We start from the raw sequence: 15,598 nt of genomic DNA, 5'->3' as shown, positions 1-15,598 counted from the left end.
AACCCATAGAAGATGCAATGGGCTGAGGTCCGTGAGCTACCACTTTTGGTGGTTGATATTGCTATGATCGTTGCCATCTTTCACATGGGAGAAACCTTCAGCAGAGTTTGGCATAGCAGATAATATTAGTGGATGAAAAAAAATATACTGGGTTTGGATGTGGAAAATTGAAAAGTAAAGTGTGTTTGTATATTCATAATAATCTTTTTTGAGTCTTTGCTGAATTTGAGTTATTAAGGCATACTCATGATTAATTTTCCAAATGTTAGTTTGTTCAACTGTATTATTTAAAGTATTTTGATATAAATGGAATTTGACAACAAAACTAAGCTAAGATATATGTTCTCCTCTGTTCTATGAGATAGTAATTGTTCATGAAAGAACATAATGCTTTCCAAGAAATGCATCTTATGAGGTAAAAGCATAATATGTACTTGATTTATAGTCCCTTATATACTAGACAGAGCATGGATATTGAGAGATGTGGCCCTTGGTGTTGCTGAATAAAAACTATCTTGCTCATATAAATCATAAAGGTATGAAATTCAACAGTAAAATGAGTCAGGATTATAATAATCACAGTTCCTCTAATCTCTCAGGCAGTATTTACTTCTAAGATTGATTTAGTTTATTGCAAAACTCAGAGTTTCTTATCTCATAAGTATGCTATCTATATATTCATATTTATTTTACTTTTATTCCAGCTTTATTGAGGTATAATTGACAAATATAATTGTGTATATTTAAAATATGCAACATGATGATTAGCTGCCGCTGTGTGCACTCAGCACTCTGCTCCTTTTCTACTTCACATTTAGCATAATCAGTTTGATTGTGGTCCCACTCTATAGCTGCCATAATGAAACTTTCTTTGTTGAACACTTTTATAAGTACAATTTCACAATCATCACCTGGGAGGTTTTATACCTTCCTTTCATTTCTTTCTGTTTTATACATCCTTTGTGATAGCCTGTTATACTCTTGCTTATTTTTATATAACATTGTATTTTTTGTCTCCATGTGAATGTAATTCTCAAGAAAACAAGTGCCTTCTATGTTTGTCCAGTGCACATATATTATAGATATGCAATAAATGTTTGTTGAATTCATTAATTTTTCAGAAATTATTGCTGCAAATCATCTGTTAGCTAAAGGTATATTTACTCATGCTCTTTATTTGACACTATTTTGAAAAGCATTGTGGTGAACACCTTCCAGCTTTCTATATATTTTGAAAATTTTGTATAAGTGGATAGATATGTGTCCCAGAGTCTAACTTTTAGTAAGTCATTTAATTTTTTTAAAATATCAATCTCATTTGGAAAATGAATGTAATATTTTATACCAATATCATCTTTGGCTTATTGAGAAATTTAAGTGAGCTAATAGATGGGAAGTCCCCTGTAAATTGTAAAGCAATACATTTCTAAATGCATTACTATTACACTTTGAAACTGTTTAGGAGGAGATATTTTATTTTTATGAGTGATAATGATTAAGTAAAACTGAACTATGTTACAGCAATATTGAAGAATCTCTAAGGATGCCATATTTTTAAGGAGTCTTAATACTGTTACCTATAAAGTTGTGGGTAAAGCAGTCGTACCCATTCCAAAGTAGCACAGAGGCTTGTTGAAGAAGACTAGTGCATGAATATATGCTGTAAGCTAAGAAAAATGTCACTGATAAGACAGCATTATGTAAGTGGTGCTGTTATGTGCACCCTAGTGTTCCTAAGGAAAGTAAAAGGAGATTGTATTATTTTATTACTGGGGATTATGTTACTTAGGCATGGGTGAGTAGGATTGGCATGAACAAGGGCTAGAGAAATGTAGTTATTTATATTTATGGTCTCTGCATGACTAAGAAATAGAGAAATTATTTTGAACAAAGAACTTCTGAAAATTTGCAGGTGGAAACTATAAAGAATAGATATGTGTCAAAGAATTACCAGGAGAAATGTACAGATATGGGTAATTTAATAAAGATTGAACAAGACAAATAAGTTTCCTACTCTTATCTGAGAGAATTAGTATGTTCAAGGAAAAATGAGCAGGTAACTAGGTAACTGAAAGACATTCATAGAAATGTTCAATAGGTAATTTACATCAGGGGACTTGAGCTTTGATGATAGGCTAGGTCAAGCCCACAGATCTAGAGAGGATAATTGAAGGCTGTGAAATAATTCATGGTGGTAATTAGTTTACAGCAATAATTCAAGGGTTTGGAATTGAAAATTTAGTAAATGACCACAGTTGGATAAATCAGAGAAAAAAACTTAAAAACAACAGAAATAGAGAAAAAGTAGTTGGAGAAGTGGAATATGAGAGAATAATAAAACTATCTTGGAAACTGAAAGAGCTCAGAAACTGAATAGATCTTGAAGCTATCCTTGAAGGGCCAGTCAACAGTAATACATGTTGTTAAAATTTGAGGTATAATACAAAACACGTTCACTAAATTCTGTAATTAAGACATTATAGTAGTTTCCCTGTGTTTGTGGTTTTATATTCCTGTGGTCTGGAAATACAAAATGGAAAATTCCATAAACAAGCAATTTATAAGTCATAAATTGCATGTTATTCTAGGTAGCTTGGTGACACTTCATACCATCTTGATCTACCCAAGACATGAGTCATTCCTTTGTCCAGTGTATCTACACTGTATATGGTACCTGACCATTAGTTACTTAATAGTTCTCTCTGTTTTCAGGTCCACTCTTGCAGTATTGAAGTGCACATGGTCAAGTAAAACTCATTTTACTCAGCAGTGATCCCAAAGTACAAAAGTAGTAATGCCAACAATTTAGATAGGCCAAAGAGAAGCTGTAAGGTTTTTCTTTTAAGTGAAAAGTTTTCAATTTAATAAGGATCATATGCTAATATGCTTATCATATGATAATGTTGCTTAGATTTATGGGAAGAAAAAGTCTTCTCTCTGTGAAATTTTGAGGAAGGAAAAAGAAATTCATGCTAGTTTTGATGTTTCACTTTAAACTCCAAAAGTTACAGCCACAGTGTGTAAGTGCAAAATCTATAAATTAAGCTTTATTATGGTTATGGATGTATAGGACAAAACAGTATATATAGGGTATGGTATTATCTGTGTTTTAAGCCATCCACTGTGGGTTCTGAACTGTATCTCCCACGGATAATGTCGGGGGGGGGTGCATTATAATTACCTTCAACAAAGAAACTTATGGAGAAATCCCAGCACTCTGGTAGGCTAAGGCAGAAAGATCACAAATTTGAGTCCATCCTGGGCAACTTAACAATACCTTGTCTCTTAAAAAATAGAAAATTGTTCAGTATGTAACTCAGTGTGAAGATACTTAGTTCAATCCCCCATACCAGAAAAAAGTCTGATTGTTTATTATGTCCATGGGTAGTACTGTATGGTGGACACACATGATGCCCACACTTAGGAAGAGATACATATTTTAATCAAATATTTACACATACAAATTAGCAAGTGGTATGGGTAAGGAATATTTGGTTCCATGAAAGTGTCAGAAAATAGGATTTCAACCAGATACTCATAACTGATTTCACAGAAATGTAGAGTATCAGGGTGGAAGTTTCAGAAAACAGAAATCTCAAATGATTTAATTTTTAAATAGAATTGCAGAGATATCTGTATTCAAATGCAGAGGAAATGAAGCTACTGTAATATGTGTTAGAGAGAGAGAAAGAGAGAGAAGGGAAATACAGGGACTGTGTGTGTGTGTGTGTGTGTGTGTGTGTGTGTGTGTGTGTTGAAAGGGGGAGGACCAATTTGACTGTGTTTAGAAAGGACCTTAATTAGTATTCTGTATGATTTTCATAGTTTCAGAGGCAGGCACTCAATTTGATCGATTTATCAAAAGAGAATTAACTTTTGGAGAGTGTTAGCTCAACTCCTAGGAGAGTGATTTTTAAAAGCAAAAAAATCAACGTATTTTCTAATGCTAAGGAATAAAATTGTCAGGTGAAACAGAAGGCTCCTATTGACTAACTTGTGTGCTAGCTGCCCATTGGGGAAACCAAGTCAATAAAAGGGAGGTGCTTAATGAAAGGTCAGTGTGGTGATTTGAAGAGAATGTCCAAGTTAAAAGTCTCCAAAGTGAAAATAAAACTCTGAAGGAGGTGGAAAGAATAGGACAAAGAACACAAGATACACATGGTAGTGAGCAACTGTATTCACAGCTATTTGGGAGGCTGACACAGGAGGATCCCTTGAGCCTAGAAATTAGAAGCTTGGGAAACATATCAAGACCCCATCTGCAAACAAAACAAAACAAAAGAGTATGAGAGAGAGAGAGAGAGGCAGATAGAGAGAGAGGCAGATAGAGAGAGAGGGAGAGAGATAGAGGCAGAGAGAGGCAGAGAGAGAGAAAGAGAGGCAGATAGAGAAAAAGACAGAGACATGTGAAGAAACTTGAGCACTATCAAAAGATTGATTATACTTAATTGTGATGAAATGATTATTGCCTTAGATTGTAAAAGATTTATTCAGGGTGATAATTAAGTATCACTTTGATAAATAGCAGGGTTTTAAGGACAAATATTCAATTACAGTATTTATATATTAGCATATATTTTAATTAGTGCATACATGCACACTCACACATGTCTTCCCTCAGAATGGCTATTGAAAAAAAGTTCTTTACCTTATTCTGAATACATTAGTTCTCTGTTCTCCACAATTTTTAGAAACTACTCAACACTATTAGGAACTAGCTGGGACAAAACCAAGTAAGATTAGAATTTCAAGAAATTTTTATACCTATTTTTTTTCATTTTAACTTAAGATACTTCACTATATCCCCTATTCTGACCCTCTAACAATAATAAAAATTGTACCAGAACTATCATTAATCAAAAATGTACCTGAAGTCGTTAGTCATTAATGCTTTTTACTTTTTGTTGAATTTCATAAATATGTGCTAATAGGTATTGTGTTCCCACAGAATGTTAAGCCTCTTAAACATATCATATGAGGAACAGGTTACATTGGAAAATGCTATTTTTCTAGCTAAAAGTACTCCATCAGAAGCTGCTACCAGATAGATGAGACAAGCAGCTTGAAGCTCCGAGGCCGACCCGGGCCCCGCCCATGCCACTGTGAGGTCCCCTTAGCGGCGCGGACGCCTCCGAGGTCCAGCCCCCCCACCCCCGTGTGCCTCTGGCCTTCTGGCTTTTCTGCTACCTGGTCCCACACTACAGAGGCACAGGAGATTATAAAGACCCTTGTCCTGAGCGCCACAAGATAGAGCAGAAGTTAGTAACAGAAAGAGGGCTTCTCAGGCTCCTCGATGAAAAGTGAAGCTCAGAGGAAAAGTAAAGAGAATCTCTAAAATAAAGGCCCATCAGACCACTGTACTTGGTCTTCTGCTGGCTTGCTGAGACTCATTGACTCGTATACGCACATGGATTCCTACGTTGCCTATTGTGACAGCAGAGACATACCCTGAAGGAGGCCCATAATTTCTAGTGCTATTTGCAGAAAAGAAAAAAAATGTTTTTCTCTAATTTTTAATTATTAATTTTTACTTTTTTTTCTACTCTTCAAAGATTTACTTTTCTTTCTTTTCTTTCATCTTTTCTTTCTCTCTCTCTCTCTCTCTCACTCATTCTCTCACTTTCCCACATTGCTCTTCATCTCCCCATTTGTTCCTTTCTGCACTGAATTCAGATTTCTCCCTTATTGTTCTTTTCTTCTCTTTTTCCTTCTCTTGATTATCATTAGGTTTAAAGGAAAGTAAATTCGTTTATCTAGCCTCCCTGTTGCTGTAAGGTGATTCTATTCACATCTTTGTTCTTTCATTCTGCCTTTTTCTCTTGCCTTTAACAACTTCTTAGAGTTTGTGTGATCTTTCTGTGTCTTCTGGTCTCACCGCTAATCTTACCTGTTCTTTCTACCTGTCCCTCCCTCCTCAACTCCTTTTAACTCCCCACCCCAAAGGGGAAAGATGCTATATTGAAGAGACAAAGATGGTCAGTACATCCTTGTGAAGGGAACAATCCAAGAGGAAGAGATGACAATCCTAAATATATATGCATCAAATACGAATGCTCCCAACTCTACAAAACAAATATTAATGGACATGAAAAACCAAATAAACATTAATACAATTGCAGTGGGGGACCTCAACACCCCTCTATCACAAATAGACAGATGTACTAGAAAAAATTAACAATGAAATTCTAGAACTGAACCAAGCTATTGAACAAATGGACTTAATAGATGTTTACAGAGTGTTCCACCCTACAAAATCAGAATACACATTCTTTTCAGCTGCACATGGGTCATACGCCAAAATAGAACATATGCTAGTTTATAGGACATATCTAAGTAAATGTAAAAGAATCGAAGTTATCCCCTGTATATTATCAGACCATAGTGCAATACAATTGAAGATCAATAACATAAGAAACACAAAACACCCACAAACACAGGGAAATTGAACAACACCTCCTGAAAAACCAATGGGTGACAGAGGAAATTAAAGAACAAATTAGACAGTTTCTACAAGTAAATGATAATGCCAGTACAGCATACAGGAATCTGTGGGACACAATGAAAACAGTTCTACATGGGAAATTCATAGCAGTGAATGCCCATATTAGGACAACAGAGAGAATTCAGTTAAATAACCTAATGCAGAACCTCAAGCTCCTAGAAAAAGAAGAGCATAACAAACCCAAAGCTCATACAAGAAAGGAACTTATAAAGATCAGAGCAGAAATCAATGCAATGGAGACTAAGAACGATACAAAAAAATCAATGAATCAAAGAGTTGGTTTTTTGAAAGAGTAAATAAAATCAATAAACCTTTAGCCAACCTTATCAAAAAAGGAAAGAAAAGGCTCAAATTCATGCAAATAAGTATGAAAAAGTTGAAGCCACAACAAATCGAGCAGAAATCCAGAGAATCATCAATACCTACTTTGAGAACCTGTACTCTAATAAAATGGAAGACACACAAGACATGCACAGATACCTAGATACATATGAATTGCCAAAATTAAATGAAGAGATATAGAAATTCTAAACACCCCAATTACAATGAGTGAAATTGAAAATGTAATAAAAAACTTACCAACAAAGAAAAGCCCATGTCCTGATGGCTTCACTGCTGAATTCTACAAGACATTAAAGAAGAACTATCACCATGACTCTTTAAACTCATCAAGGAAATTGAAAGGGAAGCAAGGCTTCCAAATTCATTCCTGGAAGCAAGTGTTACTTTGATCCCCAAACCAGGGAAAGACCCAACCCAAAAAGAGAAGTACAGAACAATCTCCCTAATGAACATAGATGCAAAAATCCTCAACAAGACACTGGCAAATAGAATACAGAGTGTCATCAAGAAAATCACACACCCTGACCAAGTCAGATTTATCCCAGGGATGCAAGGATGGTTCAACATCCATAAATCAATAAATGTAATACACTATATTAAAAGAGTCAAGGACAAAAACCACATGATCATCTCAATAGATGCAGAAAAAGCATTTGACAAAATCCAACACCCATTCATGATAAAAACACTACAGAAAACTGGAATAGAAGGTCTTTATGTCAACCTGATTAAGGCTATCTATGAAAAACCAACAGCCAACATCATACTAAATGGTCAAAAACTGAAAACTTTCACACTAAAATCAGGAACAAGACAAGGATGCCCACTATCACCACTCCTGTTCAATATTGTTCTGGAAACATTAGCCATAGCAATTAGAAAAGAGAAAGAAATGAAAGAATAAATACAGGAAAGGAAGAAGTGAAACTGTCATTGTTTGCTGATGATATTATACTTTACATAGAAGATTCAAAAAACTCTGTCAAAAGTCTTCTAGACCTAATTGACAGATTCAGTAGAGTAGCTGGATACAAGGTCAACACTCAAAAAACAATAGCCTTCTTATACGTAAATGGCAGACCCATTGAGACAGAAGTTGAGGAAATAATTCCTTTTACAATAGCATCTAAAAAATGAAATATCTAGGAATGAACCTAACAAAGGAAGCAAAAGACCTCTACACTTAAAACTACAGCTCTCTGAAAAAGGAGATGGAAGAGGTTATAAGAAAATGGAAAGATATCCCTTGTTCCTGGGTAGGAAGAACCAATATAGTGAAAATGGCCATACTTCCAAAACTACTATATAGATTCAATGCAATGCTGATTGAAATTCCAACAATATACTTCACAAAACTAGAGAAAACAATCCAAAAATTCATTTGGAAGCAGAAGAAACCTAGAATAGCAAAAGCAATTCTAGGCAAGAGAGACATGGCTGGGGGTATCACAATCTCCAGCTTCTAACTATACTACAAAGCTACTGTGATAAAAACAACATGGTACTGGCAAAGAAACAGACTCGAAGATCAATGGAATAGATTAGAAGATGCAGAAACAACTCCAGACATAGTCAGCCACCTCATCTTTGACAAAGGAGCCAACCACCCTCATTGGAGGAAAGATAGCCTATTTAATAAATGGTGTTGGAAAAACTGGATTTCAACCTGCCAAAGATTAAAACCAAATCCATACCTATCGCTGTGCACTAAACTAAGATCAAAGTGGATTAAAGATCTAAATATTAATTCAGAAACACTAAACTTGCTGGAAGTTAGGTAGAACTCTTGATGACATTGGCAAAGGAAAAGACTTTATGAACAAATCTTCAGTAGCATGGGAGCTAGCACAAAGAATCAACAACTGGGATCTCATCATATTAAAAAGCTTCTGAACTGCAAGGGAAACTACCAACAGAGCTACGAGACAACCTACAATGTGGGAAGAAATATTTAGCAGCTGTACCTCAGACAGAGGTCTACTATCTGGAATATATAAAGAACTGAAAAAAATCAGACCCCCCCAAATTCAAAGACCGATTTCAAAAATGGGCATCCAAAATGAACAGACATTTCTCAGACAAAGAAGTAAAAGCAGCAAATAAATATATGAAAAAATGTCCAACATCACTGGTCATTCGAGAGATGCAGATGAAAACAACCCTGAGATTCCACCTCACCCCACAAAGAATGGCTGCTATCAAGAAATCAACTAATAACAAATGCTGGCGGGGGTGTGGAGAGAAAGGAACCCTTCTCCATTGTTGGTGGGAGTGCAGACTGGTGCAACCACCGGGGAAATCAGTATGGAGATACCTCAAAGAACTAGGACTACAGGTCCCATTTTACCCAGCTATTCCCCTACTGGGAATCTTCCCTCAAAAATTAAAAGAATCATACTACAGCAATATATGTGCACCCATGTTTATAGCAGCACAGTTTGTAATAGCTAAAGCTTGGAAACAGCCCAAGTGCCCATCAACTGGAAACTGGATAAAGGAGATGTGTTTTTTTTTATGAAATGGAGTACTATTCAGCCATAAAGAATGAGAAACTAGAGACATTTATAGCTAAATGGATGCATATTGAGGCCACACTCTTAAGTGAAATAAATATGACACACATATGTAAATACAGAATAGTTTCTCTAGTGTGAGAAATTGAAAGTCTAAATAATGATGAAAATGATTAAAATGAATAATTGATAATTTGAAATAAGAAAAGGCCCAACAGTTTGAGGATGGTGGGAGGGGAAGGGGAAAGAGAAGAAGGGAAAAGAAAAATTATGAGAAAGAAAAAAATGGAATCAAACTGTGTGTAAATAGGTCAGGGTGGAGGGGGTGAAGGGTGCACAGGTAATGGGAGAAAAAATAAGAACTAAGATACATCATGTTTTGGTACAAACACCTAATAATAAATGTAATTGCATTTTATACCTAAAATGCACCAATAAATATATATATAAATAAAAATAAAATTACTCCATCAGATATTTTCTAAGGTTTTCTGAGTTTCCTTGTGGTTTGAAATCATATTTAGCTCTCTTATTCTATGGAAATGTATATTTTTCTTACATTCTAGCAAAGATAACATTAAACATTTTTTAAAACTGAAAGGAAACTCTGTGCAAAATTTGCTTTGGTGATGTTACAGAATATAAATAGCAGTGGCATAACTTAGGTAGTTTTCTCCCATCTTGATGTGTCTATGCTGAGTGCAAAGCATAAATAAATAGAAATTATCTGAGGGAAATATGAGCAAATACAACTAGAAGAGCTGAGATGAGCCTTAAATCCTCTATCAGCTGCTTACTACTACTAAATTCATGCATGAACAGGTGAAGTATGGGCACTAATTCAGCTCTGTAGATGACATAATCCCTGCAGGTCCTGCTTTAATCTCTGCTCTTTCACTATCAAGTTACAGAACACATATTTGCTTCCAAATCAGAAAATTATCTCCATTCAGCTACACAATGCCCTGGCAGAATGCTCATACATCTCATGTTTACTATGTTTCTTAACTCCATCAAGACACCACACTGAATGATTGATCTATACCATCTAGGTTCATGTAAATGCATTCTTTGATGTTCACACAATGAAAAAAAATCATCTTATGATACATTATTCAGAACAAATCCTCCTTGTTAAACATCACATGGCTATAACAGAGATATAAAGATGATAGAAGCTATTTCTCTCTTCTGGTAATGAGATCTGAAGTTAGGTATCCCAGGTTAGTATGAAAATATCTTGGGGACAGTGATTCAATTTATTTCTTTCATGTATAACTGCCTTAACAGGTAATTTCTAAGTCAGAACAGCTGCTGAATCCTCAACCATCAACCTTCTTGCCAAGAATGAAGAAGACAAGAGTTTAAGGGAAAAGAAGGAGATGTATCTCCCCTTCTTTCAAAAATGTTTAAAATAGTTTTATCTTATCACTGCTCCATACATCTTAGTCTTTTGTCAATACTTAACTGTAAGGGACCCAACTGATACTGATAAAAAGTTTTTATAAATAATTTTATGCACTATATTTTGAGTAATATGACCACATAAAATATAAAGACAAACTGATGATTTTTTTTCTAAAATAACAATTAAGTACAACTAATTCCTTACATGTTGCCTGCATATCGCTGTTTTGTCTTTAGGTTTACTATGAAGTTCCTGAGGTCCAATTACTACATCATGAAGTGCCTTCTCTGAACTAAAGAATATAAATTGTGTTCAGTGGTGCCTTACAATTAAATGTCACTTTGTTGAAAAAGAGTAATCCATATCAACTATATATAGTAAATGTCAGATAAATAGAAGAGTAAATGAACCATTCAATTAACCATTTAGACAAATGAATATATATTTGGGTCAGGGACAATTGGCTCACTGTAGTGTAAATGAGCCTTTAATACATTTAGAGGTGCCCCTGGGCTGATGCCCAAGCTATCTCAGCAAAGTGCTATTTCCGGATTGCTTGACTCAGAAAAGTAAAGTTTATAAGGAATGATTTGCATTGAATTTACACAATATCTTATTATCATGTACATTCAAACAAGATTAAAAATGAAGTTAACATTTTAATTTCCTTCATATCATCATCTTGTTATCTGAAGAATCTGTCAGCCTCTATGAAGTGAGGGAAAAACTGATTTTCTCTTTAAAACTATATGTGGGACTGAAAGTAAAGAGGAGCAATGTTCCTTTATAGTCCACTATTTTTCTGACTTCCCAGACCATAAAAAAAAATTAAAAACAAAGGAAAAGTAGCATACAAGTGTAATTTCAAGTGGAAAACCATTTGAAAAATACTTTTTCCAAGTTTAAAGAATTAACTTCTTTAATTTTGGAATTTATAGATTATTTTTGATTGAGTTGTACAAAAGTACTTTACTAGTCTCCTTATTCATCAAAAGTTTGTTTCCTCTCAGATTCACAGTGGTATTTAAAAATAAATGCTACTTTAAAACAGTAAAAATGAGGGATCTTATAGTTCTAAATTGATCTTAGAATACCATATTGAAATTTTTAAAAATACATTTTCAAATGGACTGAATTTCATCCTCTCCAAAATTGAAATGCTGAGTTCCCAACCCTAGTGTAATAGTATTCAGCAATGGGCCTTTGTCTATAAAGTTAAAATGAGGTCATAAATATGGAGTTCTCATGTGAAATTAATGACCTTATAAAAAAGACCAAAGAAACTGCATTCTCTCTCTCTCTCTCTCTCTCTCTCTCTCTACCTCTCTCTCAGACTCAGAATTGTGTTGGTCCGGAGGAAGTCATGAAGAGGGCCCTCACCAGTGACCTAATTTCCTGGCACCTTGATCTTGGCCATCCAAGCCCCTAGAAATATAAGAAATAAATGTTTGTTGTTTAAGCTACCCAGTCTATGGTAGTTGTTATAGGATGCTGAGCAGGTAGCTAACACCTGAATTTTTTTCATGATGCAAAATATATGCTAATTTATTCATTTCTTTGTTGGGTTCACAATTTATTCTGGGAAATGTCATTGTTACTAGAAATACAAACGAACTTAAACATAATTCTTGCCCCTTTGTAATTTATAGAATAACAGAAATGATGGCCAATAACAAGAAACCCCACGTGAAAAGTTGCATAGCACATGGAAATAGAAGATTCTATGAGAACATATAAGTAGGAACCTAACTTGAGCTGCATTATGTACATGAATCCATTCTTCTACCTAGTGAAGTAGCAAGTACTGATATGTTAAATTTTGAATAGAAAAGAATGTTCTTTGACATTTGGAATTAAAATAGTGATGGAATTAAATGTTAGCATGTACAGATTATTTAGGGATACCTAAATCCTACCTTTGCTTCAGCTCATATTTAGAACTTAAGTAGAAAGTCATGATTGGTGGGAGAAATAGCAGAGCAGTGAGTGCCAGAAACTCAACTTCTCCAGGACAAAATATCTAGTCTGGAAAACAGTAGCTTAGAGAGGCATCAAAGTGAGAGGATGTTACCCAGGAAGCAGGAGGGAACTGACAAGGGAGACAAAAAAACATTTAAGTGATACCTAAGAAACATATTGATATAGGGCATACAATATAGGACGTCCAAACAATCTAAATAATGTAAGGGAAGTATTATAACCATCAACCTACTAGATGTCTGAAACATCAAGTTCGTTTTCTCTAAAATCGAAGACTGAATGCTGGGAACAATGGAGGTTTAGAAAGGGAGAATTAATTGAGAGAAAGATAGCTTCCGTCCAAGAGAAGAGGGATCAGAAAGTGAGTTGTCTGCCCACCCCACTTCTCAAAGGTGTTTTGTTTTGTTTTGTTTTTGGTACCGGGGATCGAACTTGGGACCTTGTGCTTTCGAGGCAGGCACCGGAACCACTGAGCTAAATCCCCCGCCCTCAAAGGTGTTTGATTGAGCAAAACCATGAGGTGAGGCTGGTTCAAGGTGGGACAAAACTACAGTCAAGTAATAAGATTACAAGTATAGTCCCTTAGGCAATATTGATCCAATGAGAAATCACTTGGTGGGACAAAACCAATAAGATTAAAACAAGTATGAAGGGTGCACATGTAATGGGGAAAAAATAAGAACCAAGATACATCATGTACAGGTACAAACACCCAATGATAAATGTAAACGAATTGTATACCTAAAATGTACCAATAAAAGAACTTAGAGAAAAAAAAGATTAAAACTAGTCACTTAGGTAATATTGATTAAATGGGGAACAAATAGGGAAGATAGCAATCTTTCATGGAACAAACAAACATTTCCAGGAAGGAATGGGCTAGGGAGGTTTTGGTCCCTGCTCAAGGTGGTTGACAGCTATTTAGAATATCAATCACTGCTGTTCATTCCTAGTGGAAGTATGTGCCTGTAGTTGTTCTTCTTTTTTGAATCCTGGCCTTTAGTAAATGATCCTCAGGCCACAATTGTTTTCCTTTCTGAGGGCCCAGCCCTGCATAACTGCCTTATAATATTTTCTAACTAGCTTAGCTGTCTATAATAACATCACCAAAAGAGAACAAGGGAGGAGGGAGGGAGGGAGGAAAGAAGGAACAAGAAAAAAAGTGAAAATAGAAGGAAAAAATGGAAACAAAACTTTTATACATAGGGAGGGGAGGGGGTTTGAGGAAGGGAAGAATGGAAAAAAAGAGGTGAGATGTATCATGTACAAGTGCAAATCCCCTATGATGAGTGTCATCATTAAGTATGCCTAAAATTTACCAATAAATATTTTGTTAAAAAAGAAAGAAAAAAAAATCTTGCTGACATCTTGATTTCAGACTTCTGCCTCCAAACTGTGAAAAAATAAATTTCTGTTGAATAAAAAATATATATAATAACATGAGATCCTTCTGGACCATGGCACTCTAAGCAGAAACTGGCTGGCCGCCAGCCTGAAGATAGGATGAGGCAGAACTTTTGGTTCATGGAAAACCAGAGAACTGCAGAACCACACTGGGGCTGAGAGAAGCAGCAGTAGTTGGAACCAGTGGGGAAAATGTGGGACAACGCCTCCAGAGTTGCCTTCAACAATCAACAGTTTGTGAGTGACCTTGATGCAGAGACCACTACCACAGTCATGGAACAGGAGCTGTCAGTCACAGTTGGAAGAAAGTGCTGAGCATTTGAACCTGTGTCCCAGTGCAACCACTTGGCTACAAGCCAGAGTCCACACCATAAAATTTCCAGAGTGGAAGAGGGAAGGACAGCCATGGAAAACAGCTGGCAGTTGGAGAGCAGACTAAAGTGTGCCCTGCTGAAGGGCTGGAGCTGGTGAATATGGACCTGGATCTTGTGGTCAGAGGCCAGGTTCAGCCTGAGTTACACAGGACTGGAACCTCACATTGGTGTCTTGTTCTCACTGAAACCTGATGCCTGCATACAGCACCATCCTATGGGCAGAGTGCCACCTTAGACTTCAACCAGAAACAAAGATATGTCCTGTCTTCATCTTTGCTCCTTAATCCTAGACTGAGGAAGGGACATACATTCAAAAAAATAGAAAACTTTTTTATTATTTTTTATGTTATTGTATCATTGTAGATAGGTAAGTTAATTAGACACCCTGTAGGCAGTTAGACAGGGCCAGCCCATGAGGAGCCAAAATGGAGGACAATTAAGCCAACGTGGAAAACAGTTGAGGCGCCAACATGGAGGACAATAGAGGCACATTTACTGAAGGCTAGCATTGTAAAAGAAGAGAAACTACCACACCTACATGCTTCCTCTAAAGATGAATAATAGTGATTGATATTCTAAATAAGTATCAATCACCTGGGTGAGCAACCAAGATCTTACCCACTCATTCCAGGAAAGATCCCTGTAGGCTTGTTACATGACTTGCTTCCCCATTGTATGGCCATTTAATTAATATTACCTGAGTGACTGTACTTGTCTTAAATTTATTTGTTTATACTTTTGTACACCTTATGATTTCTCATTGGATCAATATTGTCTAAGAGACTACTTACAATCTTACTAGTTGACTATAGTTTCTTTTTTTATTCCATTAAGTATATTGGTATATTTTAGTTATACATTATGATCACATTCATCATTGGGAATTTGTACCTGTACCTGACATATCTAGGTTCTTGTTTTATTTTTTCCCTATTCATCTTGACTATAGTTTTGTTCCACCTTGAACCTGCCTCACCTTGTGCCTTTGTCCCATAAATACCTTTAAGAAGCAGGGTGGGTGGGCAACCCACTTTCCAGTCCCCCTTTTGTCTCAAATTTTTCCTACTCTTAACCT

This window comes from Heterocephalus glaber, unplaced genomic scaffold (genome assembly GCF_053883595.1).
Source record: "Heterocephalus glaber isolate CG9 unplaced genomic scaffold, H.glaber_assembly_v1.0 deba00001732, whole genome shotgun sequence".
Taxonomy (NCBI): Eukaryota; Metazoa; Chordata; class Mammalia; order Rodentia; family Bathyergidae; genus Heterocephalus; species Heterocephalus glaber.
Note: the sequence above shows the minus strand (reverse complement) of the source record.